The sequence below is a fragment of the Nicotiana tabacum genome, chromosome 18 (genome assembly GCF_000715075.1).
Source record: "Nicotiana tabacum cultivar K326 chromosome 18, ASM71507v2, whole genome shotgun sequence".
Taxonomy (NCBI): Eukaryota; Viridiplantae; Streptophyta; class Magnoliopsida; order Solanales; family Solanaceae; genus Nicotiana; species Nicotiana tabacum.
In genome coordinates this window covers 98257679-98262259 of record NC_134097.1, presented here as the reverse complement: position 1 = coordinate 98262259, position 4581 = coordinate 98257679, and the positions used below count along the sequence as shown (strand labels likewise).

The following is a 4581-nucleotide window of genomic DNA, read 5'->3' as shown; positions in this document are numbered from 1 at the left end:
CCCCCAGTGGCAGCCAACAACTTTGAAATTAGGAACGGTCTGATTTAGACAATTCAACAATCTTGTATCTTCACTGGTGATACAAGTGAAGACCCACATAGCCATTCAATTGATTTTCTAGAACTTGTAGAAACTGCTAAGTATAATGGAGTACCTCCTGAAGCTATCAAGTAAAGGCTATTTCCTTTTTCTTTAAAAGGAGATGCCAAGACTTGGTTGCGAAGTTTGCCTCAAGGGTCCATTACAACATGGGACCAGATGACTCAGAAGTTTTTAAACAAATATTTTTCCCCTGCTAAAACAACAAAGTTAAGACAAGACATATCTAATTTCTTGTAGACTGACACTGAGTCAGTTTATCAAGCTTGGGAAAGATTAAAAGCAATGTTAATAAAATGCCCACACCATGACATTCCTGAACATATGCAATTGTATATTTTTTATCACAGGCTAAAACCCTCTGCTAGAAATGTGATAGATGCAGCTGCAGGAGGTTCTGTAATGGGCAAAACCACAGAGGAAGTATTGCAACTATTGAATGAAATTTCTGAGAACGCTATCCAATGACCATCTGAGCGTGTAATCATTAAAAATGCTGCTATGGTAAATCAAGTTGATGTTTTAAATACACTAACGCAACATATTGTTTATTTGGCACAAAAGTTTGAATCTTTTCAGGTGAATACACAACAATCAAACCACTCTGAGGCTTGTGACATGTGCGGAGGAAACCACCAGAACCATGAATGTCAAGTGACCAATCAAACGGATGAACAGGTTAATGTTATCGGTTACAAGTCACATCCTTTTGGGAGTCCAATGGCACAGAAGCATCCAGGATTTCAGTGGAGTAACCCAAATGGTGCAGAAAACTCTCAAAGCTTCCAGAAACAACAGGTACAGGGTCCACCGGGATACCAAAGTCAAAATCATGGGTAGCCGAGTTACAGACCTTATCAGCAAGCAGGACCATATCAACAAACAGGGTCATACCAGCAGAGTCCCCAACAAGCTTATCCAAGTCTTGATGACCTTTTGTACAAGTATATTAAGGTCACTGATGAAAAGATGGAAACCCAAAATTCATCCCTCAAAAATTTGGAAATTCAGTTAAGCCAATTGACAGCTCTTGTGTCAGAAAAGATTCAGGGTCCCTTACCAAGCAATACAGAGAAAAATCCAAAGGAGCACCTTAAGGCCATCACTTTACGGTCAGGTAAGGAACTTGATAAACCTTATGCAGACAGACAAGAAAAGAACCAGACAAAACAACAGGTAGACAAGGGTAAGAATTTTGAAAAACCATCTGAACCATCAAAGGAAAAAGAAATAAAGAATAAGGAAGAAAAAGTTTCTGAAAAAATGGTTGACCCACCTGTGACAATTCCTTTTCCACAAAAAATGAAACGAAAAAAGCTTGATGGTCAATTTGCAAAGTTTTTGGAAATCTTAAAACAGATTCATATTAATATTCCTTTCACTGATGCTTTGTTGCAAATGCCTTCATATGCTAAATTTTTAAAAGAAATTTTGTCAAGTAAAAGGAAATTGGAAGAAGTTTCTGTGGTAATGCTTACTGAAAAATGCAGTGCTATACTTCAAAATAAGCTACCACAAAAATTTGGTGATCCTGACAATTTTACCATTTCATGCACTTTGGGAGGCGTATATTTTGAAAAAGCACTTTGCGATTCTGGAGCTTCAATAAATTTGATGTCATTTTCTATCTTTAGAAAATTGGATCTTGCTGAAATGAAGGACATAGATGTTTCTCTTTAGTTTGCAGATCAAAGTACTAAGAAACCTAATGGAATAATTAAAAATGTGCTTGTAAGAGTAGATATGTTTATTTTCCCTGTAGATTTTATAGTACTTGAAATGAAAGAATGTCCTGATGAACCGATAATTTTGGGTAGACCATTTCTTGCTATAGTAAGAGCAATCATAGATGTTCATCAAGGGCAACTAATCTTGAGAGTTGATGAAGAAAGAGTCATTTTTGATATGCAAAAGATACTAAGATTTTTAGGAGATGAGGCATCATCTTCATGCTTTTCTATTGACATGATTAGTGATCTTGCATATGAATTCAAAGATGATCAATTAATTTTAGACTCAATGGAAATATGTTTGACCAAATCAGGCACCGCACAAGATGATGATCTCGTAATTAGGAGAGAAGCTGAAATACTGGAAAAAGATTCTGAGGATAAGGAGATGCAATTAGAAGAAGTTCAACCAAAAATTGAACTCAAAGTTCTTCCTTCTCATTTAAAATATGTTTATCTTGAGCAAGAATTATTTTCAATAATTATTTCATCTTCTTTGACTGCAGAACAAGAAGAAAGACTAATTCAAGTCTTAAAACACACAAAGGAGCCTTAGGATGGACTGTAGAGGATATCAAAGGGATTCGTCCAGCAATTTGTACGCATAGAATCCTCATGGAAGATAGCTACAAGCCAATAATCCAACCCCAAAGGAGATTGAATCCTGCAATACAGGAAGTAGTGAAAAAGGAGATTGTCAAGCTTCTAGCGGCAGGTATTATTTACGCAATTTCAGATAACTCTTGGGTAAGCCCAGTTCAGGTAGTACCAAAGAAACGAGGTATGACAGTTATAAAGAATGAAAATAATGAACTTATACCTACGAGGACTGTTACAGGATGGAGAGTCTGTATTGATTACAGACGCCTCAATAATGCTACCAGAAAAGACCATTTTCCTTTACCATTTATTGATCAAATGTTAGAAAGAATTGCAGGATATGGTTTTTACCGTTTTCTTGATGGCTATTCAGGTATAACCAAATACCAATTGCACCCAAAGATCATGATAAGACAACTTTCACATGTCTTCATGGAACATATGCATACAGGAGAATGCCATTTGGTCTGTGCAACGCCCCTGCTAGATTTCAGCGTTGCATGCCAACAATTTTTTCTGACATGACTGAAAAATTTCTTGAAATTTTTATGGATGATTTCACAATCTTTGGCAAAAAAATGTGAAGATTATCTTTACCACTTGACTTTAGTTCTTAAGAGATGTGAAGAGACAAACTTGATTCTGAATTGTGAAAAATATCATTTTATGGTTACAGAGGGAATTGTTTTAGGACATAAAATCACTGCTAATGGGATAGAAGTTGATAAGGCCAAAATTAATCTTATAGCAGGATTACCCCCTCCCACAGCTGTTAAAGGCATTAGAAGCTTTCTAGGTCATGCAGGTTTTTACAGACAGTTCATAAAGGATTTTTCAAAGATTTCAAAACCTCTGACTAACCTCTTGATGAAAGATGTTAAGTTTGATTTTTCAGGTGATTGTATGATAGCTTTTGACACCCTTAAGGAGAAATTATCAACTGCCCCTATAGTTGTGTCCCTTGATTGGAGTCAACCTTTTGAGGTTATATGTGATGCTAGTGATACGACAATTGGAGTTATTTTAGGCCAAAGAAAGGATAAGATTTTTTGTCCCATTTACTATGCCAGTAAAACACTAAATGAGGCTCAACTGAATTATGCCACAACAGAAAAAGAGTTACTGGCGGTAGTATTTGCATTTGATAAATTTCGTTCTTATTTGATAGGAACAAAGGTGACTGTTTTTACTGACCATGCAGCTTTAAAATACCTCTTAGGCAAAAAAGATGCTTGACCTAGATTGTTTATATGGATTTTACTTCTACAAGAATTTGACCTTGAGATAAAAGACACAAAAAGAATAGAGAATTAGGTAGCTGACCATTTGTTTAGACTAGAAGACCCTCCCCTTGAGTTCAGCGAGATAAAAGAAGAATTTCCTGATGAACACATTTTTTCAGTTGACTCTGTTGTGACTCAACCATCCTGGTTCGCAGATATTGCTAACTACTTGGTTGGAAGATGGACACCCCAAGATCTCTCTTACCAGCAGAGAGAAAAGCTTATTTCTGATGCTATGTATTATTTGTAGAATGAACCTTACTTGTTCAAAATTTGTGCAGATAATATCATCAGGAGGTGTGTACCTAAAGAAGGAGATGACCAAAATTTTGTATCACTGTCATGATAGAGCAATTGGAGGTCATTATTCTGTAAACCGTACGACATTTAAAGGATTGGAGGCCAGATTTGTCTGGCCAACACTCTTTAAAGATGCCCGAGCATATGTTGCACAATGTGACAGGTGTCAGAAAACACGTAATATCACTAAGAGAGATGAGATGCCATTACAATCAATACAGGTATGTGAAATATTTGATGTTTGGGGAATAGATTTCATGGGTCCTTTTCCTTCTTCTCATTCATTTGAATATATCCTTGTGGCTGTGGATTATGTATCAAGATATGTTGAAGCTATCCCCACAAGGAAGAATGATGCTCATACAATGTGTAATTTTCTTAGAAAAAATATTTTTACTAGATTTGGCACACCTCGAGTCATCATTAGTGATCAAGGAACTCATTTCGTGAATAGGCAATTTTCTGCCTTGCTATCAAAATATGGTGTGAATCATAAAACTGGAACACCATATCATGCTCAAACACAGGGGCAAGCTGAAGTTTCCAATCGCGAGTTAAAAAGAATTCTT

At 36.3% G+C, this 4581-nt stretch overlaps 1 non-coding gene across 1 annotated transcript; it reads right to left on the bottom strand.

The window, feature by feature from the left end:
* Positions 1 to 306: 306 nt before the first annotated feature.
* Positions 307 to 413, bottom strand: LOC142173097 (small nucleolar RNA R71). The gene has a single exon (XR_012702527.1). It is a non-coding gene; the product is annotated as a small nucleolar RNA R71 (small nucleolar RNA).
* Positions 414 to 4581: the final 4168 nt, after the last annotated feature.